The 24,856-nt window shown below is 45.1% G+C and overlaps 1 protein-coding gene across 4 annotated transcripts in view; it reads right to left on the bottom strand.

Moving 5' to 3' along the window:
* Positions 1 to 17,852, bottom strand: part of MBNL3 (muscleblind like splicing regulator 3) — a 104,018-nt gene extending 86,166 nt beyond the window's left edge. For 2 of the 4 annotated variants that reach the window (XM_054996079.1, XM_054996075.1), the window contains exon 1: positions 17,667 to 17,852. The gene's annotated coding sequence lies outside the window, so the exon portion shown is untranslated. Of the gene's footprint in view, positions 1 to 10,739; positions 10,815 to 17,666 lie in introns of those variants that run through there. The other 2 variants (XM_054996078.1, XM_054996076.1) reach the window with 2 other exon arrangements.
* Positions 17,853 to 24,856: the final 7,004 nt, after the last annotated feature.

Below are 24,856 nucleotides of genomic sequence, written 5' to 3'. Positions count from 1 at the left end.
AGACACTTAGCCTGACATCGAACTTACTTCAATAATGGTACCAAGCCCACCTCCCTAGGGAAGGAGTTCCAAAGTGGAGGTGCCAACACAGAAAAGGCCAGTAGCCTATGGAGATAGTAGATACAAGAAGAAGAACCTCAAATCATGAATATATCTAATTTTCAATATGGTCAAATCTGTGGATACTTAAATATAGAGAATGGAGTCACAAACAAACAAGACATCTTTCCACAAACCTAGGGAAAGCCCTATGTTTGCAGCAAAATCTGAAATCTAAAAACAATTGCATTGAGAGGTGTCAAAAACTCTGAAATTAATAGAAGCAGCACCTGTAGCTTTAAGAAACAAATGATCTCAGTGACCCTAGCTAGATAACCACAGTAACAACAACATTCGATTTATATACCACCCTTTAGGACAACTTAATACCCACTCAGCGTGGTTTACAAAGTATGTTATCATCCCTACAATAATCACCCTGTGAGGTTGGTGGGGCTGAGAGAGCTCTGAGAGAGCTGTGACTGACCCAAGGTCACCCAGCTGGCTTCAAGTGGAGGAGTGAGGAATCAAACCTGGTTCTCCAGATTAGAGTCCCATGCTCCTATACACCACAGTATGGTATAGTGACTATACCAAACTGGTTCTGCCAGTTGAAGTCTTGGTTTCTGTCAGTAAAAGGCAAAGTGAGGGGGGAAAGTCCTTTCCAGGGCTATCTTGGCCTTTGAGAGAGGACTCATTGGGACCAGGTCTGACAGTAACCACTGGGTGACTAGATAGCACTTGGCTTCCATGTCTCACCCAGGCCTGGCTGCTTGTTAGCTACCTTTTAACAGCAGCCACCCCATGAAAGCCAGTGTTGTGTGGTGGTTAGAGTGTCAGACTAGAACCTGGGTGATATCGCTTGAACCTCCACTCTGCCATGGAAGCTTGTTGGCCGACCTTGGGCAAATAACACACTCACAGCCTAGCCTACCTCATAGGGTTGTTGTGAAGATAAAATGGAAAAGAATTATGTAAGGTGCTTTCGGTCCACACTGTGGAGAAAGGCAGAGTATAAATGTATTTTAAAGATTTAAAATATAGCTGAAGTTGGGGGGCAGATAAAATGTAGGTGGGTGGGAAGGAGACAAGAAGGGAAAAGTTAGGCTATAAGGGCTGCCAGGAAGACAAGAGGAAATAGGATGGTGACAGGGATATAGTGGGAAATGATATGCCCCTGTCAACTCTACGGACTTCCCCACCACACAACTGAGCCCAGCCCGGCAGCCAGCACTGCATAACTCAGCTGGTCTTTTCCTAGGGAGAGGCTGCCAGGGGTAGGGAAGGAGGAGAAACTGAAGAGGAGCAGATAAAGGTAGGCTGGCTGCTGGGTGGGAAGGAGAGGAGACAGAGAAGGGGAAGAGGCCAAACCCAAATCCTTGTGGGGTCTCTCTTGTACGGTTCTAATTCCCAGGCAGGTTCACATGGAAGACACCATTGTTAATTTTGCATTTTCACCCATCTTCCATGGTAAAAATCAGAAAAATTGCCTTATCACAAGCTAACACCCTATATGGGTACTGAATGTGTCTGCATGTGTCAGACAGAGAGCAAGAAAGACATCAGAGAGTGAAGACTGGTCTATATTTGGGCAGATGTGCAATCAAAATATCCAGCTACAGCCCTTTAAGAGACCGTCTCTTGCTAACACAGAAATATGGGTTTCTTATGAAACTGTATTACTACAGGATGTAAAGCTCAGGAGGGGAGAAGGAACTTCATAAAAATAAGGAAACTGGGACAGCTCTGGGGAAGAAGGAACCTTATACAAATAAGGCAAATAGGACAAAGTTCTGAAAAATGGCCAGTCTGGGTTGGGAGAAGGGAAAAAATAAAAGGAATTCTCCCTTGACCCTCGTATTTTTCTATCAGCTCATTCTGTTATCTCTTCCTCCCTGAAATGCAGACCTCTCCTTATCAGATGAAAACTAAACATTTGTTTTTCACAGGGCTCTTCAGAAAGGACACTTATGACACTACTGGAGCATGCAAAAAAATAATAATAATAGGAAGAAGCTTCTCCCTGCATACTGGTAATGCCTTGCTGGCTGGGAGTCTGGAAAATTTATCTTGAATCAGATTTCTGGCAGAGGCAGACAAACCAGTACTGCGCAGCGCCCTGCAGTTAAAGGGAAATTCTTATTCTAAAGGGTCATCTCTTCCTTTAGGATAGCAGTTTTTCAAACTCTCCAATTCCTGGGAAGTCTTTCCCACAAAGAGTTTGTTTACTGAAAAAGCCCTGTGACTGAATGCTAGAACATCTGCTCTGAGTGCAAAGGGATCTTAGTGCAACCCCTGCCACCTCCAATTGAAGGCTCTCGGGGAGCAGGGAAGGCCTTTCTCTGCCCAAGACACAAGAGAGGCACAGTCAGAATACACAATATTAAGCGTGAAGGCTCAATGATCAGATTTGTTATCAGGCACAGATTTAGTACATCTCTAACCAAGCTCCATCATACTAGACATGAACCTGGGGCACATCTTATAGCGGTATTTATTTATTTTACTTCATTTATACCCTGGCCTTTCCCACCAATGGGACCCCAAATGGGTTACATGGTTCTCTTCAAACTTGTGCCTTATACCAAACCTGATCACTTAGCCTTCTAGCTTATTATTGGATATTCTGGCAGTATGCTGGGCTCAGGTCACCCTCAGCCCATGGTCACCCAGCAGGCTTCCAGGGCAGAGTAGGGATTCAGTCCTGGTTGTTGCAGATTCTCATCCAAAACTCTAACCACTGTACCACACTGGCTCTCAATTCACATGGGGCACTACTCAGGCCAGGCCTGCTGGACTTCAGCACTGGGTGCTCCAGAGCACATCCAACACTTCTGTGTAGTGTATTACAAGGCAAGAACACTCAGGATGGGCGAGGTGTCTTTCAGAGAACAGCAAAGCTGTCTTTGCTGATCTCAGCAAGCTTCTGAGGAACCCCCAGTCTTTTCTGGACACCACAGTTATTTCCACATTTTACCTGCTCAGGCCACAGGTCTGAGGCGTCTCTTTTCTGCTCCTGAGGGGCCAAACAGACCTTACTTTTAAAATTCTCAATTCTCATCAGTCAACCCAAGGACCGAGCGACAGACTTCACCATCATAAAAAGATGAGTCTTTTTCAGCTGCAGTATTCACAGTCCATATGCAAGAGAGGGGGCAAGCTGATAGCATCTTGGTACCAAAGAGAAGGAGATTTGTTCCCGAACAATTTCTCCAGTATACTAAAACACAATTCATTCTTATGCAACGGCAGCTTTGCGCAGCTGCCAAGGTCAGCCAGACCTTGCTTTATCTGCTGCAAAAGGAATGGTTGCACAAGTTTTAACTTGAATGCCTGGTTATGTATTTTTTTATTCTACACGTTTTTTCCAGTTTGACTCCCCGGCCATCTGTATACCCTGTATGCTGCACTTGGTATCTTCACTCTGTGCTGTGTGTTTATTTGTGAAAGGATTGCATCCAGATACAAAGGCAGCAATACAGGTTTCCCAGAAAAACTAAAATTGGAAAATTTTCTGGAAAATTATCCGACGTCCTAAATAGTGTGATCTGATATAGCATGTTTATTTTGACATATTTAGTAAGTATGTTTAAAAATGCTTCATGTTAGTTTTATATCCCAATAGCAAAAAAAAAAAAAAGCTTGAACTGAAATATTTAATAAGGAAAAACATGAACTAAGTGTGGCTTAAAGGGTCAAACATTCAAAGCTTTATGTGGATTTCCCCCTTATTTGAATATTAGTTGTAAAAAGCTTAAAGACAATTCCGCATTTACTTCCCTCATATTGCTTAAATTTAAGGGGAGGAACCCCAAAGACACTGAAAACTGTTGACACAATTTTAGTACACCCAAAGAATTGTGCATAATACACTCTGCATGTGGTTGTAATGTCTACTCATTGATTATAGAACAAAATTTTACTCTCCTCCACAGAGGTCCCTGTGACACCTCATCGCTTGCATTACTTGTTAATTCCATATCAGACAGGGGATTACAATATCACTTCCTCCATGTGAGATGACATCTATAAATAAGAATTTTAGTTTTCATTTTGATCTGACACGCACAACCAAAGAAGCGAATTCATAAATTTCACCCCCTAAAATGTTAATTACTACTTTGAAACTACCAATAACCTGGCTTAATATTATATTGGAAAAGGCATCTATTCACTGTTAAAACAATTTTCTGAAATGGAAATTTTTCAGCAAAAAAAAAAAAAAGTTTGAGAAAATGTTCCAGTTTTGGAAATTTTTCTACCCCACAAATCTGTATCTAGCCAGAGCATTTTAAAAATTTATATCTATTGAATCTGAAGAGGAAATATACCAAGAGAGGGAAAAAACAGAATAGTCTGCATACGGGAAGGTGGGCATTGAAAAGCAGCCATACATTAGAGACTTGAACTGATTTTCCATTCCCTGAAAATGGTAATCCACTCTTAGCAGCCTGCAGAATTCTTTGAGGAAAGACATAGAAGTTGAGCTAGTATTAAACTGGCATCACTGAAGTGTATATATCTGCACTCTTTGCCGGTTTTTGCTAAAACTGTACATAAAATCTGAATTCTTATCTGCATTTTGAAGGTTTCCACCTTCTGACAGCATGCTCAGGTGGCAGATGTTGTACAAAAGTACTTTTTGCCAGCTTTGCCCCCTTCTGGAGAGAAGGGACCTGACCTCAACAATCTACACACTTGTTACATCCAGGCTTGATTACTTACAAGCATTCTACATAGGTCTGCCCTTGATGACTATTCAGAAACTTCAACCAATGTGGTCCAGTAGTTGGAATTGGCTTGGGAAGGACCTCAGTTCACATCCTCACTTAGCCATGAAGCTCTCTGTGTAACTTTGGGTCAATCATACTCTATCAGCTTAGCCTACCTCTCAGGGTTATTGTGAGGATAAAATGGAAGGAATAAACATGTGTATTCTCCTAAGCTCCTTGGAGGAAAAAGGGGATAAAAACATGGTAAGTAATACAGAAAATGCCTGCAGATTTTTGTTCTGAATGAGCTATTGGGAACATCTTACCTCAAATTAGAATGAACTGTACTTGCTCCCCACTAGTTTTCCAAGCAATGTCTAAAGAGCTGGCACTGCCCTTTATGATCTTGAATGGCTGGGGAGAATGGAATCTTCCAGACAGCTTACTTCCACCTGACCTGGCCATGTGCCCCTGGCTTTAAAAATTAAGTGGGTAGTTGTCAGAGAAAGGGCCTTCTCTATGGTGGCACCTCAATTATGGAATATATGAACTTGCCTTATACAGAGTAAAGTGCTTGGTCCATCTAGTTCAACATTGTCAACTCTGAGGGCAGTGGCTTTATTTATTACTACATTCATACCACCACATTCTTCCATCGTGGCACTCAAAGTGACTAAAGTGGAATTGAGGTCTCCCACTCTGGCCAATCCCATGCCTCCTTAGCTTCAACAAAATTGCCTTCTTCTAACCATATTCTGGGACCCTGAGATCCTGGAGACTGAACCTGGGATGTTCTGCAAATGTTCCATCACCGGGCTAAAGCCCTTATGGGCCATTTTCAGAGGTGCCAGACCCACCTCCCTCCCCAACAAATACTGAAGCTGTTTTGAATCTAGTGACCTTGAACACAGAAAACTGCAGGCTCCAAAAAGTGCCACACTAGGGCATGTCATGTTATCTCCATAATACTGCTTGGACATTCCATTTAGCTACTACAGCTAATCGAGATGGGCAGACCTAATCACCATGAATTTGGGTAAAAGACATCTATTTTGTATGTCTGCCTTCCCAAGAGGCTGTGGCATGCTCACTCGGGATGCTTCCAGGGCAGTTTGCCTAGTGACTAGTTGATTCTCTGCTAGACTTCAAATTATTTGAAAGATCCTTCTTTTGTGAAAGGGCCTGTAGTGCCTGCTTGCAATGGTGGCAAGTTGAAGCTTTTGCTCCCTTGGAAAGTAGCAGTTAGCTCTCTGTTTTGCCTTGCAAATTTGCTGTTTTTTTAATCTGATCTTATCTGTGTTTTCTTGTCTTTTGATATGCACCCTGATTTGAGAACTTGTAACCAGGCTAATCATAGGGAATGGAAACACATATTGTTTTCAAATATAAAATGGAAAAAAAGAGCACTTGAGTGACACTTAAGCACCAAATGGAAAGTGTGGAAAATTGGATGTTTCTTGAACATTAGGTGGGTGGGAAGTCATCTTTCCAATTGAGGGGGTGGGAATTGACAGAATAGTCAGCCTCAGCTGTAGGCATGAAGGAACTCAGAAGGATGGGGCACATCAGAGTTACTAAAGGAAGTCCCTGATTTCCAGCCAGACTTGGCATATTCTCTCACCCTCTTTCATGTAGCTAACTTTGTTCTATAGAGCTAGCTATTCTCCCATCCAAATTTTTGTTCTCTTTTAATCAAACTTGACGTACAGATGTCAGCTGCATCTCAGCTAAGTCAACAGGACTGCTATGTCCATCTTACCCTTTGGCTGGATTCCACAGACTACTGCTTGGTCTAGACCTGACCTCGATCTTTTACCCGAGAGCTTAATCCTTTACCTCGAGGGCAGCGAACACACACTGGCTCCAGCTAAAGCTTTTCAGAGCCTGGTCCTCCCGTCTGCCAGACACACTTTTATCACTTGGTATACAAACACTATTTAGCAACTCCAAATAATCTAATTTTGGCGATTCTTTAAAAATATTCAGATTCAGTTAGGGAAAGAAAATGCAAGCTTGCTAAATACTGCAGAGTGTGCGGTTTTCTTCTAAAACTGCACAAGCGTGCAGAAGTGCATTTTTGTGGGGGGATCTCCACGAGTCTTCCTCTGTTTTGCATTCTAGACAGCAAGCAATTGTTCTTATTAAGAAGTTCAGTTGCCAGCTGATCAGAATAAAATGGTCCAGCTTGCTCCTTTTTCTGTTGCAGAAATCATCCAATGGGATACAATAATCTGTTCTCACCCTGCACTTCAGGCTGCTGTTAAAAACACAGGAGCAGCAACTCGTAAAAAGAGCTGGCAGCCCTACTTTGGCCAAACTGAAGAGATGGTTCGCACAAGTGAATGCTTATTGCCTCCACCGCATGAAGGAAGCATGAACGAAGCTGCATACAGATACTGGCCCATGGCAAGCACTGCTTCATTTAAAATAGTTTCAACTCACCTTTCTGGAATTGCTCAAGGTGACTTAATTCATTAAAATACATACATAAAAGATTTCTGTGAACACAGTGGCTGGATAAAATGCCCTCTGGAAAGGGGGTGGGGGAAAACGAAGGATCATCCTCCAGTTAATGCTTGAAAAAAAAAATCGAGAGAGGTTGTGTCTTTTAACAGCAGCAAAACCAGCAGCGATTCTTCCAGTTGCTGCCTGCCACACGGCGACGAGGTCAACTCTTTTGGGAATAAGCAGCTGAGAACTGCAAAAGATCTCAGCCCACCTACCTTGCAAGGTCATTGTGAAGATGAAGTGGAAAGATGATATACCTGCCCTAAATAGTTGAAAGGGTGGAAGAGGGCCAGGTTTTGCACTGGCATCTGCAGCCATGGCTTACATGGCAGCTTGGTCCATAAGAATTAGCTAGAGGGAGGGAAAGCATTCAGGGCATGGAGATAATAAATGCTGCTACTCAGTAATTGCTCCCTCCCCCATCCCCCAGCAAGCCCATGCAGCCCTGTCTTTGAAAACTACAGTTCTCATGGTAAAAATTGTATCATTGGACATGGGTTTCAAAACTTTCAATCCTTGCCTGGCATCTTGTTTAGCTTGACCTTGAGAAGATACTGTTAAAAGGACAGCTACAGCAGCCACCTGAAAGTCCCCACCCCAGATGGATGTCTGTGTCTCTGTGACAACATAGAAGACACTTCAGATTTAGTATTCACTTTCCTTTTTAAGTACACTCTCCGTAAGTTAGGAGCCTGTAAGGAATGTGCGGGGGGCGGGGGGGGATGGCACCTGCCTCTTATGTTTTTACTTGCAGTCAATATTTTGAGTGGGCAACAAACATGGTCAGTTATGATGAGGTTGATAAGAGAACCTTTTTAAAATTTATAAACTAATATTTTTCTGCCCACCTAGTGAGTACCAAGTTCAACTTTCTGAGTGGTCCTATTTGTGATGGCAAGCGTCATGGTTGAGTGTATTAGAAGAAACAAGCTGGGGAGCCTAAAAGGAATAGTGGAAGAGTGATGAATAACATTCTTGATGTGGCTGGACCAGACTAGGCTCATTTATTCCAGTGTTCTTTGTGAGAACTTCAGCAACTTGCAGGCACAAGATGGTCCCAAGTTTAGCTATTGATCCCACCAGTGAAGCGCAGTCTACCTTCTGGGGTCAGTTGAGGAAGAGGGCCTCAATGCCTGGATAAGCAGCAAGCCTTCAATTTGTGTAAATTCTGAAGTACTGCACTACCAATTTCAAAAAACACAATACACATCCTGTGAGAGAACTTTGAAAAACCACTTTGTGTTGGAAAGACCTATCATGTGTCTTCCTCAAGCAGGAACTCGTTAGATTTCTAATCCTGGAAAATGCACATGCTGTCCCCAACAGAGAGGGAAGATTAATTGGCCCTAGAAACATAACCCTTCAATGTTTTAAGATCTTTACACATTCCTTCTCTTCCTGTGTCTTCCTTGTGCACCATGCTTGGGCCTCTAGGCAGCCCAGGGCCATGGGAGGAATCAGAAGCTGTACCTAATTTGCTCTGACCAAAGAAATGGTTTTAATTTCTTACTAGGCATTTGATCTGTCTTTATCATCTAAGGCAAGATGCCAGGTTCTTGTTAATTACAGCCCTCTTCTTACAGGGATGAATTTACAAATCAACCTTCTCTTTCTCCTTGGGTGCTGGTGCTTTGTTGTTCAATCAAATTCTGAGGGCACAAAGTAATTAAAAGAAACACCAAAGACAACCCCGAGGACTGAAGTCCACATTGCAAGGATAACTTTGTCAACTAAGCAAATCCTCAATTTGAACCTTCACAGTATGATGCAACTTGACTGCTGCACTGAAATCTATTTCTCTGCAAACCATGGGGCATTTAAATAGAGTACTGTATCCCCCATGACATTACAACAGTCCATATAATAATGTCTCAGGAATAGCTTGTTTTAGTGCTTTGGAGATTTATTTTTTCCTGCAAAGTAATAATTCCCTCTGAGAAAAATAAATTGGTTCTAAGAAGACCCTTCCCGGCTTGCCTAAGTCGAAAACATGTATTTCTCCATGACAATAACGGATGGAAAGCCAGTAATACATTTTGCATGTCACTTCACAGGTGGCAAGCATAAGTACACTTTTGCCACATAGCCCTGAACTACTCTATAACTAGATATGTGTGTGCATACATACACCAACATCGCAGCTGCTCACACATGAGCACAACAAAAGGTGCATGTAGTGTTACTCGTGAAAATGTTCCAACAGCAAGGTCATGGGCAGAAATCAACAGGTGACAATTTTCCCAGCATGGAAACCATTTTACTGTTGAACAAGTGCCCACTACAAAGCTGTTAGAGGCATCCAAAGTAGAAATTCTTTCCTCGTGTGTGTCTGCCTGCTCCTTTAGAACTGTTCGGGGCATTTCAGACTCTTGTGCATTTTTTAAAGGACTAATAAATCCTAATAGCTGGTTTTTGTGTTACATATTAGGTTTATTGAGAAGCAGTCTAGTGTTTTGCAGCCACCAATTCAGTATTCTTTGTTATGGACTAAATTCCACTTTAAAAAAAAATGCATTTTGTGTCTTATGTCCCCCCCCCCCCACACACATTTCCATGTCAAAAACTTTATTTTTTACTTAATTATTTCTCAAAATTTTTACAGGCATTAAAAAAAATAAAGACACACACACACAAATAACTATAGTGCCAGACCCACACCCACTTGACACCATTAGCCATCTGAATACAAATGGTTGTGCTCTCTGCTTACTACAATCCCACCCAGCTGTATACTGGCAGGTTGTGTTATATTAAAAAAAATTATTGTCCAAAAATCATTTTCCAAATTAAAATAAGAGAGATTCCTTTTTTAAAAAAACAAGGAACACACAGCACCTGGGGTCAGAGTTATGTTCTGCAGAAACAGAATGGAGCTAACAGATTCATGGCATGGAAAAACACAGCTCCTTTGACCCAAACAGCCCAAGAACAGGAAGTAGAAAGAAATTACCCAGCCCCGGCCTCTCGCGTTAGGAACCAGAGTGGGGAAACCAGCATTTCCTGCCATTGCCTGCCTTTGTTCTGACACTGCCCAGCAGAGCTCAGCAAAAGCTTCTGGGTTTCCTCACCCCTCCTCCAAAGGGTCCAGTTCTGCTGGCACTAAATTCCTTAGGAATTTTACTCTGACTTTCCAGAATAAATATTTTGGGGGGAGGCTCAAACAGAAACTCCCACTTTTAGAACTGCATTACAATTCTCCAGGCCCAAGCCTTAAAGCATCTGCTCTCACAGACACGTGCATTTTGCACTAACGGTTTCAAAGCTGAGGTTCCCCTGTGCTATACTTGCCATGTTGCCCAAACCATCTTGCAACACAGGACAGGCACGCATCTTCACTTTTCATAACCCTACGGTACGGCCTGCATATTTTACACAGAGGGACTTGCATGCAACGTTATTTTTGTCTCAGACTCGCCTGCGCACACATGCTTCTGCTCTCTACCAGGCATGTAGGGAAAGAAAAAGATGTCCGACTCCTACCTCATCTGTTTGAACTCTGCCATCTTCTCAGTCCTCTGAAGAGCAGCAGCTCAGAGGTTTGTCTCACCCAGTAAGAAACATTCGTTTGAGCTCATGTTGGTGGCACTGCCCAAAAGTCCTGGCTTTCTCCAAATGCTGCCAGGTCCGTGGTAGGGTGGGGGGTTGGGCTTGCACTCTAAGGAAAGAACAATAAACAGCTCTCGGCATAAGGCAGCCGAGTCAGAGAAGGTGCCGCCAAAACCTCCAACTCTTTCTCCTTTTAAAAAAAGGGGGGGCTGAGAGAGACAGAGAGAACGCCCTCCCTTAGGAAGACTGCCAACCGGCCCTCGATCATGAGGTTGTTTTCAGAGCTGAACAGAGATCTTATTGACACAGCTTACAGCCTTCTGCAAGACATTTGACAACAGATCAGATTACACATACACACTCTGATTCGGCCTCATTTTAGGCAACGAGGACCCTTTGGACACACAGTGGCTGGCCACCGCAGGCAATAACACTGTGTCAGTAATGGAGGAGCACAGTTATGCCAAAAAACTTTGTGGGCTGTTCCCTCTCTGAGTGACTCACCATGAGCAACCAAGGCTGTTTACTGCAAGAAAAGCTACCAAACTTTGCAGCCGAATAAGGTGCTAGTCAACCTGAGCGATACCAACTATACCAAGAGAGCAGAGTACAACACTAACAATTTAACTGAAACAATAGCACCAATGTTTTCACGACTGCTGCAAAAAGTGTACCGACTGCTGAAGTTTACTTGCCAAATTACTGTACTGTCAGGTCACAAGCACAGTCTGTCTCGATGTGAAAGTGATTCTAAAGAAGTCTGCCAAGCCAGATTTATAACAATCCAGAAAGCATTCATATTTTTAGAATGATATGTTGAAGCATGATGGTACGCACAAACCTACAAATGTATTGGAGACTCCTGTCCTCCCACCCCACCCTGGGCAATAGCAAGCAACTTACTTGACACCACATGACCACCCTGGAAATGTACAACAAACTAAAGGGCTGCGCCTACTTTGCGCACTTCTGTTAATGAGGGCAGAGCCAATCTGCATGTCACCTTTTACACAGGAATGTATTTGCGAAGCTGTAAAATACCACGTATATGAACAGAGTCATATTAATAATACTAACAACTTTCACATCGTGCTTGTTAAGTGTTCCAAAGCTGTCCATCTGTTAGGAGAGGATACTGGACCAGACTAGAGGAGTCTTTAGGCTGACCTAGCCGACCTCTTCTTCCAAGTAAGAAAATATGCATCTTACAAAATGCAGGGTTATTTTTGCTCTCCTGCACAAGTAGTACAGATACAGAATCCTAGATCTTTCTTTCACCTGGTCGCCCTAATATAGGCTCTCTCTGGGGGCAGACAGCTGACTGCATGACCCTTCTGAAGGGTCCTCCCAGTTCCAATATTAATGCGCACTGCTGCTGTCTGCTTGGATGTAATGCAGCTGTGGGCTTCTGCGAGTCCCGCTGCCAGAGCCCCAACTGAAACCGCAGAGCAATGACAACTGAAGGAGAGAGAGAGCTAAATGTTGTCTGCTTCAGCCCTCATCAGCAATGTCCCGTTGTCAGACAAGTTCTGTCCTCAGAAAACTGCGCTGCAAGCTGGTTAGTGCTTCAATCAGGAGAAAGTAAAACAAATGAGTTCCTGAGACCCGTTCGAAGGCTAAAAGCCATACTGCTGAGAAGGGAGATTTGCTTTACTTCCACTTCATATGTGGATGGGGTACGTTCATGCAAAGCCTGCCAAAAAATTTATTTAACTTTATTTCCTTGTTTATGTCCATAAAACTCTCCCCCTCAAGCTCAGACTTCCTCCAATCTTTCCTTCTGCCCCTCTCCAAGGCATTCTGCCCACCCCAAAAATCACCAAGTTAAGATCTTCTTTAGCTTGCAACACAAAACTATTCCTGCAAGCTGCAGCCAGAGGGGCTTCTCAGAACCACATGGGAGAGGATTCCAAACACACGTGACAGCCACTTCCTAAGTTAGGGGTATTCCCTGCTCACTTTTGAGAAGCAGAGACCTACTTCAGGAAAGTGTCTCTGATTTTTTTTTGCCCATAAAGATCATCTGGGAGAGAAGTCATACAAGTGCAAAATGTTTCACAACCTCCTCTCCTTTCCTTGCTCAGCACCTGCTCATTACCATGTCTTTCCCCACAATGCAGCTTCAGCACCATTTAATACACAAGCAAACAGGGCTCCCCCCCTCTTGAAGCAATCGCAGACCATCGGAGATGAGAGAGGCAGTGGGATGACGTCACACAGTGATGCCACAAAGCAAAAGAAGAAGCGCTCCCATGTTCCAATTTGTTTCACTCCATTTCCCACCCTCATCCAATCATGGAGAGTGAGCAAAAGGTTTTCATAAAACACCCCCTCCCTGATTTTGACCCAGCTCTAAACTCCAGTAAAGTACTTCCTGTCTTCTTTTTCACATTGCCACTTGGGGGTGGGGGGACTCCTCATTTTTTGAAGAAAAAGAAAGCAACAGCTATTCTCCCCTAATTCCTTCCACCAAAGAAGAGAGCATAGCTAACGTTGCCATTGTAAAGGCAAAAGCCAACTTTTTTTCTGTCTGGGATGACAAAAAAAAATGGCTACTATCAACTCCAGAGACACCTGCACCACCCTGTTAACAGCATCTCCCCTAGAATTAATCGCAGTGACTCATAACCATACAAAATTGCCTCATACTGAGCCAAAGCTTTGGTTCATCCAGCCCAATACTGCCTACTCTCACCGGCAGTGGCTTTCCAGGTTTTCCTCACACTGAAAAGCCTTTCCAACCACCTACTAACCAAGATCCTTTAACTGGCGATGCCAGGGATTAAACCTGGCTCTTCCTGCACGCAAAGCATCTGCTCTACTACTCCCTGTATCCCTCTGCCATAATGCAATAACAAGTAATCTCAGGTCAAGTGAGAGAAACACCCCACATCCATAAGCAGAAACTCCTGCAGTGAACTGAGAATGAGATCTATTTGCTGACACTGAAGAGTCTGCTTCCCGCCCCCCCCCCCCACTACCTTCTTTGTGTGGTCACACGGGTAATTATGATATTTTAAGGGGGGAAATCAATACTGAATAGACTTCTGAACGCCACCTGGATGCCTCCAAGGGTGTCCTGCTGCAGTCCCGTTTGATTCCTGTTCTCTGACCTCTGTTATGACATTCGGCTCAAGCACAAATAGAGAAACAGGACATGAAGCTGCTGTAAACACTGAAGGAAAAAGGCAACCTCAAGAAAGCATAATAGGCACTACAGTCCACTACTGGGGTCAAATGAAGCTGGACCAACTCTGGAAAACATGAAAACATTGCGGGGAGGCAGTTGCTGTCCCACCTAGAACCTTAAGGCAACATGCTTAACAGGCATGGGACTTTCCATCCCGCCCCCCCCCCATAATGTCCACAAATGCAGTACCTTCACCTGGCTTCTTTTACTGCAGAGAATGGCAAAGGGGCTTTAACTGGAGAAACTAGTGAAGGGAACAAAGTTACATGCAACAAGTTGCATGATGGGACACGGAGGCAGAATAGAGTCAGTGGGCACTCTCCCATTCCTTAGGGTAACAGGAGTTGAATTGCTTTGCTTCCCTTCATGGCAGCCATCTTGCATTCTCCTCCACAGCTGGTCTTGGTTCACAAAGATGTGGGCAGAAGGGCAAGGGCCAACTCTTTCGGTGGAAAAGTTACCCAAAGTGATTTTGTTCCTAGTGGCATATAAGCACCACACACACACTTTTTGGTGGGGGGGGGGAGGAGGAGAACCCATCATTTAAAAACTGGCAAACTTATGATGAGAGGTGGGGGAACTGTACATGGCCACTTCATCAAATCAGTATTTGGGGAAGGTGTGGAATCATCTTACAGTCAGCTGTTCCCGCTCAGAAATCGCCACTGAAAGCAGTGCTATGTTCCCTGTTATCTTCCTCATGGCCAGGATAAAAAGGTGGGGGAAAGCAATCCTTAAGCCCACTGAGAGAAAGCTCCACTGGTGGGTTAACAATGGGTCAGTAATACAATACAAAGGACCCATAAACCTCTAAATGGTCGTCCATCCCTGAAGAACAGCCTCCTCCATCCATGTCTGATCACAATCCCCCCTCCCCAGTGCCTCAAGATAACAAAGATAGGGCTCGCTAACAAAAAGCCTTTCAGCACCCGAGACATTTGTCAGTTCTAAAGGTACCACAGGTGTTTTTGTACCACCACCACCCTGAAATGTGACATATAACAGGAGAGATTCTGTTGCATGTCCCCTCCCCATATGAAATTTGGTGGGTAGTGAGTACTGGACCCAGGGTCTTCTCCTTTGTAGTGTCTTTCCTTAGGCAAAACCTATGCCTGAGTGCTCATTTCCAGCTTTCCAAGGGGGAGCTTAATTTGTTTTAGATTGACTTCTGACAGTCAGTCACTGCTGCAGCTGATTTTACTGGAGGCAGCCAATGCTTCTTCCGAATTGCTGTTGTGTTTCTTATTTTGATCAACATACTATTGACATACTTTTTAAAATTTTGATATGGTGCTTTTTAACATCTGTGAGCTACTTTGCCAATCAAACTAGGGCAGTGAGGGCAAAAAAGCAATAGACCAACAGATATAAAACAAAAGCAAAGGGAGAGACAATCATATCTAACACACACATATTCCGTTCCTCCCTTTAAAATATTTCATCATTTTGGAAAGAATTAAAAAATGCAGCTCCAACATCCTGTTCATCTATAGGCTCCTAAAATCCTGAAAGGATGCTTAACACCAGACTACCAATTTAGCTGTTATTAGTCGCAGTAATCAGTAACCACTCCAGTTTTATCTTGGACATTTTAAGCATGACATTCCCTGTATCTGAAGAAGAGAGCTTTGACTCTCAAAAGCTTATACCCTTGAAAAATCTTGTTGAGCTCTAAGATGCCACTGTACTAAAATCCTGCTATGACACTCTTACTGTTACCGCTTACCCGTTGCACTTCACAGCCTTTGGAACACTTAAGAGAATTTACTCTATGTACTTGCCACAGCTTCATGTGTCTGAAAAAAAGGGCTCTAGCTTCAAGAAAGCCCAGGGGTTACTTTGTCCTAGTGCTCAAGACCTAGCATGCGTTTTCAGTGGCAGGGTTCAGCCCCAGAAACACACAGCATAGGATTAGGAGAGAAAACACCTAGAGCAAAGGAGGATTCTAATTTCTCCACAGACTTGCATCTTTTTCCTCTGGAAGTCAAGAGCTGCTTATGCCACAATAATATGTTACCCACCAAGAGAAACAGCATTCTTTGTGCTTTGTGCCATGACACCTGGGGACTTTCCAAGACTCCTTTGAAAAGCAAAAGTTGCAGGTTTTAAAAAAATAAATCAAATAAAACTAGTTTTAGACTGCAGAGAGAACTCTACATGCTCCCCCTCTTGATGCAGTGTTCTCTGCTCCCTTTTTTTCTCAGTTGGCTGGTGGCTTTGGACAACACAAGACCCCTGCCACAATGATTCAGCAGCCAGGAGGTGCCCAGGCTAGGAGAAGGCACAGGCAGGGAGAGCTGTCATCTCTGCCGGCGACTTCCCCTCCCTGCCTCTCCAACGACTGCTGCGCAAGGCACACTGGCCTCTCCAAAGCTTGCATCGTCACCCGGCCCCCTGGGGGACACTTTGGGCAGGGCCGGGCATCCTGGCTTGCAGACAGGAGGGACCGTCTGGCAGATCCGCGAACTGGCGCACGTGGAGGAGGGGTGAGGCGGGCGTGGGTGGGCAGATGAGCCACGTCGAGGAGCCCACGCCGCCAACTTCTACGCGCTCCTGTCCTTTGTTTCCAGGCAGACTACAGTGCGGTGGCAAGACCGGGCAAATGCGCATGCTTTTTTTTTCCTGAAGGCCCTTAAAACACACGCGCGCCCCGCTTTCCCCTGCTACTGTTCGTGCGCTCCAAGGCTGCCTGGCTTGTGCAAGAACAGGGCCGGGGAAAAGGACACTTCTGAATACAACCCAGCGCAAATCCGCAAAGCCCTAACAAAAGATACTCTAGTTTGATCACACCTTGTCGTTTACCTCCCCCAACCCCCAGATCTTATGCTCTATATTTTCGTTTGCCGGACGATTCAGTTTAAAAGGGAACCCGAAATGGAATACTGCGAACCTAACTTTAGGCCAAAGAACATACCGCAGGGCGTTTGGGTAGCTGGACAGTTCGGGAGGGGCACCTTGGGGGGGGGGGGGGAAGGATCGCATACAACATACGACCGAAGCAGCTCTCTAAAACGCGCCTTTGCGCATTAAATACTCTCGCCAGCTACCCCCCCCCCCTCCCCCAATCAAGAACTTGGTCAATGATTTTCAACACCGCAAGAATCCACCTCGGTCGTCTGGGGCAGAGCAGAGAACAATGTAGACGTCAGTGGAGCCCAGCCGATGCGCTGCCCGGCGTCGTCCCTAACCTTGCGTACATGGCACGGAGCGGGCTGGGGGGGAGGGGAGGACGGCACGAAAGATTGCAACCCCGAACAGAAAAACCACAGCCGCGTCTAAAACCATGCTATTTCGGAGACTTCCGCCAAGCCCCGCGATCTCCATTGTCTCGCCAGTCTTGTTGTTATTGCAAATCTCAAGTCCAGGCGTGTGTTTTTTTATGCGCGGAGAGGGGGAATTATTGCTGCGAGCCGCTCCTTCCGTAAAGGAGGCGCCTCCGCAGCAAGCAGCCTCGCCTGCCAGGCCGAGCAATCTGGTAAGCGGAGCCAGCCGCGGGGCAGGGGCAATGAGGGGCTTCAGTCACAGGCGGCGCCCACCCGGAGGAGAGCGCGGCACCCAGCCGGGAAGCGCCCCGTGCCCAGCTGGCCCAGCGCCCCGCCGCCCTCCCAGCCAGCGGGCACCTTCCAGGGTGGAGAAGCCAAGCAGGCGGGCTCCCCCCGATGAGGGCTTACCTTCTGCTTCCCCGCTGTTAGCAATGCGCGGCCGCGAGGCAGGGCAGCGGCTCGAGGCGGCAGCGGGCCATAGGCGCGTCCAAGGGCAGAAGCGCAACAGCGGCGGCGGCGGCCGAGTGCTGGCGGGGGCAGGGCTGGGCCGGCTTCTCCCCCCCTAGCATGGGTGCCTCATGCAGGCCGCCATTTTAAAAAGGAAAAAAAGGCGGGGGGGGGGGGCGGGAAAGCGAGCCGGGTGGCTGGAAGCTCCGGAGCCGCAGAAGCGAATCAGAGGCCGGCCTGCGCGCACCAGGACGCCGAGGCTGCCGGGAGGAGGGACCAGGCGCGCCCGGGGGGGAGGAGGGGCGCGGCGATCGAGCGGGTGGAAGAGCCGCTCCCGGAGGGAGGCGCGCCGGTCCTGGGCCGACCAGGGGCAAAGGCTTGGGGTGCCTCAAGCGAGCGCCGCGGAGGGTCCGGTGCGCTTAGGCAGGACCCGCGAGCGTGGCTGTCCTGCTGCTGAGGGGGCCTGCCCGCGCAGCCAAAGCCGCCCCCAGAATGCGGGCCGAGAGGGGCGAGGGGCAAGAGACAGGAAGGCGGGACAGCCCCCCCCTTCCCCCAGCTCAGCCTGGCTGTGAAGCTCGAGCTTCGGGGATGTCCTTGCCCGCCAGAATGCCTGCGCCCACAGGGAGGCCGGGGCCACCCGCCTGGTTGCGCCCGAGAATGAGGCCTGCCGGCATCCACGAACCGCCGGTGTCTGTCAAAACCGCCGCCAGGCACTCCGCGCTGCTTTTCAGGAGGGCACTTGGTGGTAGTGCTGGGGGGGCGCTTCTGGCATCTATAAGTGCCAAACTTGCCTCTGCTAGAGGACAGCCGCTTTAGACGGAGGCATCCCAAGGCCTGCGGTACTCATGAAGAGAGGTCTTACCTTAGTTTCTTTTCAGACTTTTATATCTCATAACTTCTCAGCCATCTTTGGCTCTGCAGGCAGCTTACAGTAACGGGAAAACAAGTCATGAAGGGCGTCCCCAAAATGCTAAGAAGCCAGAGATTAAAAACAGAATTCAAAGTATATAGTAAAATCAGCCAAAACAAAGGAGTAGAACAAGCGATAGTGTTTAAAATCCAACAGATCAAAGATTAGCAGCAGTAAGGGTAAAAGAACAAGATGCGGGTCCAATAGCACCTTAAAAATGAGATATGAGCTTGCCAGAGTCAATGGCCCCCTCAGAATCCCTCAGTTAAAAGCCTGAGTAAAAAATAAACTTTTTGGCCAGGCATGTAAAGGACAGTAAAGTGGTAGCTAAGCCTCAAGGGAGAGGGCAACATTAGCTGTGTCACATTTTGTTTCAGAACCCAAACATATCAAAAAGAAATCAGTGTCTTCAATAACGGACACTTAATAATTTTTCCTGCTGTGTCAGTTTTTATTCATTTATTTAAAAGATTATTTCTTACATTCTATATATGAAGCAAACTTCTAGCAATAATTCAAAAGGGCTTCTAATTATGGAAATAGATTTGTCTTGTAAGAAATGGATTGGACAGATGTCTTGGTAAAGGGACAGAGCCCGTAGATTATACCATTGAGTACTATCTATTGATAGAAGAAATCAGAAGAAGATTGAGACTTGGGAGAGCAGCTGTGAGGGAGCTAGATAAGATCCTTAAAGATAAAGACATCTCTCTGGGAACCAAGATCAAGATAATCCAAACTATGGTATTCCCTATTACTATGGATGGATGTGGAAGTTGGACAGTGAAGAAAGCTGACAGGAAGAAAATGGATTCATTTGAAATGTGGTGCCAGAGGAGAGTTTTGTGGATACCATGGATGGCTAAAAAGACAAATAAGTGGGTATTGGATCAAATCAAGCCTGAATTCTCCCTAGAAGTGAAAATGACAAAACTAAGGCTATCATACTTTGGTCACATCATGAAAAGACAAGATTCTCTGGAAAAGTCAATAATGCTAGGAAAAGTGGAAGGCAGTAGGAAAATGTAGATGACTGGGGAAGGCAAGAGCAAACCACTCCGTAACAAAAGTCTGCCAAGAAAACGTCGTGATGCGACGCCCCCCCCCCCCCCATGGGTCAGTAATGACTCGGTGCTTGCACAGGGGACTGACTACCTTCACCTACCTTACCTTATCTCCTAAATTTAACACCTGATGGGCAATAGTTATGATCATGTGAAAAGTACCCCTAAACTGAGTCCAAATTCAGTAGAATAAAATTGTGAATAACGTAGCTCACCCAGGAGAATGTGCACCAGATTTTAATTGAAAATTGGCCTTTTTTCCTGTTCTATGTCTGAGGTAGTCTAACATTTAATTCCCAGTATGCTGATATACCTTCTAATCTTTTAGACCCAATTTTGCTTAATATGCTTGGCCATTCGGAGGCCTTAATGGTGCACCGTCTTAATAATTCGTCATCCGAAATAACTGAAAAGGTAGCACTATTTTTAAGTCTGGTAATCAAGGATCGATTGAAAAACGTCTAACTGCTTTCACTCAAATTACCCTTGTTACCGTTATATTTGTTTACTGCCTGTATTGATAACCTGAGATATGCCAATAAAGGCGTTGTTGTTGTTGTTGTTGCCTAACATTTAATCTGGTAACAGGTTCTGGACTCCTAGCAGCCCAAGTGAAACCAGCTATTCATATTGGAGACTGGAAGGACTATCCCAAATCAAGATCCTTTAGCCTTTGAAACCTTTTTTAGTCTTGAAAGAAACTGTGCTGAAGAACTTGCCTGGTATTATTGCACCATAATTATTATTGTTATTGAGGCACAAAAGATAAGCCAAATAGACATGCTACTGTGAGACATAATGGAATTACTTCCTAGTTGGAGTGGCCAACTGCACAGAATAGCTGTCGCTGCTTGGAATTTCTGTCCTTTGTAGTAAGAGGTCAAGTTGGGACAGATGAGTTTATGGACAGCTGTTCCCTCTTCACATGCCTGATCAGTAAAGGATTTTGGGTTCCCTAGTTCACAGCTCTTTGCTGCATGCAGGCAATGTCTGCTTTCATTTTTTCCAATTAATAATGTAATTATTAGGAGGGAATACAGCATCATATATCCCAATCTCGTCAGGTCTCGGAAGCTAAGCAGGATCAATACTTGGATGGGTGATCACCAAGGAAGACTCTACAGAGGGAGGAAATGGCAAAACCACCCTGTTTTTCACTTGCCTTGAAAGCCTGTTGCTGGGGTCATCATAAGTTGGTTGCAACTTCATGACACACATGCGCACAATGTAATGTGTTGCTGAAATTTGTCATATGTAACATGGGGGAGCAGTTTTGCCCAGAGCAGCAAAGTATACTGATTAGAAGCAACTTGAGTCAATTTAAGGGAATCAAGCCTGTTGAATACATCCCATGAAGTTGGTAGGCAATAGATTCAGGATGGACAAAAGGAAGTAATTCTTCAGTTATGGAATAATAAAGTTATGGCATTCATTGCTAGTTGACTTAATGATGGCCACTAATATAGATGGCTTAAAAGGGAATCAGACAAATTCATGGAGGATAGGTCTACCTACAGTTAATAGCCATAGTGATTCGAGGGTATTTCTATATACAGAAGCAGTAAACCTCAATACCAGAGCAAGGAGGCAACAGCATGGAGAAGCCTTGGTCTCTGTGCCCTGTTCTGGCCTTCCAGTTCAATTTGTTGGCCATTGCGTGAAACAGGATGCTGGATTAAATGGATGGTCTGATCCAGCAGGGCTCTTACAATCCACACACCTGGGGTGAGGACTAAGATGGCAAGCAGGGTTGGAACTGGCTTTATTGAATGTTGGAGAGAGAAACTTGAGTGATGGTGCATGCTGCTTCTCTTCCGGGACTTGCAGTGATTCTGCCTGTGCTTGGTGCCAGGATTGCAAGCTTCAGCCACCTGGCTCTCAGAATGCCCTGGGCAGGATTTGAAACAGTAGTTTTAATAAATAATATATTTATATACCACCCTTCAGGACAACTTAACACCCACTCGGAACGGTTTACAAAGTGTGTTGTTATTATCTTCATGACAATCGCCCTGTGATGTGGGTGGGGTTGAGAGAGCTCCAAGAAGCTGTGACTGACTCCCCCAGCTGGCTTCAGGCGGAGAAGTGGGCTCTCCAGATTAGAGTCCTGCCACTCTTAATCACTACAACAAACTGGCTAATATTTGAGTATACTACAGGGAGAGCAGAGATCCAAAACTGATTTATGGGGACCTAAGTTACCTTCCTATTTGAGCTTTAAATTCAAGTAAGTCAGTATTGCCTCAAAAGAAGGGAAAGGTGGAAGTACGTTCTGTGTTAAAGGAAATGCTTGTGTCCAGAGTTCCTAATCTCTGCAAAGTGTCTTTGCACATGGCAGCAAGTGGAAGTGAGATTCTTCAATCTGACCCATGCTAGCAACTTGCAAAACAGACCTATGTGGTTACAAGATGGCATTGGAGCTGGATTTAGTTTGCGACCTAGGCAACGGTGAGAGCCAAGCCCCAAGTGGGCACTTTGTTTACCTCTGAATACAAAAATCAAATCGTTGCGTATAATTACGAGAGTTGAGCTCGCTCAGGGGAGATCCAGCTGGGAGTGCAACCAATGTTGCAAGGCAGGATTGAGGTGTAATCAGCAGAATGACACTGGAAACAAAAGGAACATGTTTGCATACCTCCTTACTTACTGCATACTTAGGAGCCAGATCCTAACAGGGGAGGATTTGATGGGCCTTATCTACATGATCTGGGATAACAGCCCCTGAGCAGGCTGCTAAGAGACTGCATATTGTCCAAGCTCCCTTTCAGCCTCTGCATGACTTGGCCATTAAGGATGTGTGTCAGCTAACAAGTCATCGGTGCAGCAAATCACTCACTTGGATAGTCACACTCACCTGAGAGGATAGGAAAGTCGTTTCTCCAGTTTGTGTAGAGTGTGAGGGAGAAAAAAAAGTCTGCAGGTAGCAGTTTTGAGTTTAGTGCTGGTTGGCAAGAATGGCCAAGACATTTGCCATGGAAAGCTGGTTTGGGGGAAGTTTGGTACTGCTCATGTCTGGCTTGTCCACTTGCAACCTGTATATTTGTTAGGAAGAAACCACAAGTCTGCAAAAGGAAAAAGTTGAGGCTGCTTTCATCCTTTGCAAAAAGGGGCAGAAGGAAAACAGTGTTTGAAAATTGATGGGATGGTTATGAACTGTGCATGTGTATCCCATGTCTCAAGGCAGGGTTGCATTCAGATTTCATGATAAATTATTCGTTTCCACTCTGCGTTATGCAATTAAACAGACAGCTCTACGCCTCTACCAAATATTAAGTAGCAAATTCTGGTATGTCTACCACTGTCCCTCTTTCCAGTAGGGAGGACTTTTCTCTCTGCTGGATTTGAATCCAGTGACAACTTAAAGGTTGAAGAAGGGAGCTTTGACTCTTGGAAGCTCATAGTCTGATAATCTTTTGGTCTTTAAGGTGTCACTAAACTCGAATCTTGCTGTTCTGCTGCAGGCCACCACGACTACCTGCCTGAAACGTCTTTGTGCTGCTGTCTCTGGCCAAACAGCTGCAGTGGGTAATGCTAAATGGCCTGTGGGTTCTGGTACCAACCAGGAATACTTGGTTTGTGAGATCGTCTGTATTCAGACATCAGAACTAACTGAGATTTGATTAGTTTATCATAATGCCTGAATACTGCCTAGCTCTAGCTAGCAGAATTTCCTGACTGTTATTTTAAAGGGATGCCTAAATGCAAGATAACATTAAATAGTAATACAATTTTTTTGGATACTTTTCCTGCTTGAATGGGTGTCCACAAAGAAAAGCACAACTTGTCTTCAGATTCTGTGGATGAAGCAGCCAGATTCCAGTCCCATTAAATGGGCAAAATAGGTCATGCAAGGGGAGAAAGAAATCATTTCTACCACATGCTGATCCATCATCGATCAGAAAAAACCTACTTAAATGATCGAATCACAAGAGATATAAAAGAGCTCTGGTTCCACAGGGCTGTTTGAGAGAATAAAGGGGAAACTAGAAAGACGAGAAAGATGTTTTGCCTTCTCTCATACTACTGCAAGTTGGGAGTCACTAAGTTAAATTGAATTGCAGCAGGTTTAGGATGCAAAAAAAGGATACAACTGTCTCACAATATGCATAGTTAACCTATGGAACTTACTACCACCAGTTGTGGAGAAGGTCAACCTGGTTAGACGGCTTTAAGAGAAGAATTCATAGAGAATATGTATTAGTCATTATAGGTAAGTGAAACCTTCATGTTCAGAAGCAGCATATTAACTGCTAGCAAGAAATAACTGAAATAGGCCAATGCCTTCCTGGAGGCATCAGGCTGGCCATGGAGTTAGACAGATCTTTAGTATATTTTTATGTCCTGTGCTTTGTCTATGGAGTCTGACCTCTGATGGCTCTTTCATACCTGCCAATCATCACTAAAACTTGCAAATTTCCTGATCCAACTCCAGTCATTATTTCAAAAGGTGTTTATGTGCCAGAATGTGGACCGGAAGGTTCGGGTAAATGGCAATCTGAATGGGAAGCAACAAAGCCCAGAGAGAGGGCATTGTGCCCTTCTCAGGAGGGAGGGAGTGTCACACTCCACCAAGAGATTACCCGGTGCGGAGACGTCTGCTGCACTTCTGACAGCTGGAGAACACGGAGCAGGCCCTATTCGGATGCCCTGAGTGTATAAAGAAGTTTTAATGGACAACGTTTGTCCTTGAGATTTACAGCTGTGGTTTCTATCCTGATTCAAAGGGTGTATGAAAGTTTTCTCACATGGACGTATCCCCTTATGTGGAGTGAGGAGTGAATGCGTGTCCCTGAGCATCTCCAAGTCACTTCTCCACTCTACTCAGTAAACCCACACAGCTTGAAAGCATCTGGGATGGGAGGTGGGGGGGGGGCTTCCTATTGTGAAGCTCATTCATAACTTCCTAATTAAACTCTAATACATCTCCTGGCATTGAACATGCAAATGATGATCCACGAAAGCACAGAGTCTTTTAGTTCTGTGATTAGTGCCGAGAACCCCATTTGTTTAAATATTTTCATGCACCATTCACAATTGATGAGGCATATGCATTTGAACCATCTCATGTGTAACCTGTAGGTGGGCTTGAATCCCCAGCGGCAAGATAGACCCTTGATCCACTTTGTACTTTCCTCTGGGGGCAACTTTGGTATTCTGTGATGCCGCAAAGATGGATT

This window comes from Eublepharis macularius, chromosome 13 (genome assembly GCF_028583425.1).
Source record: "Eublepharis macularius isolate TG4126 chromosome 13, MPM_Emac_v1.0, whole genome shotgun sequence".
NCBI classification, from domain to species: domain Eukaryota; kingdom Metazoa; phylum Chordata; class Lepidosauria; order Squamata; family Eublepharidae; genus Eublepharis; species Eublepharis macularius.
The sequence above is the reverse complement of the archived record's forward strand: the minus strand, read 5'-3'. Positions and strand labels throughout refer to the sequence as shown.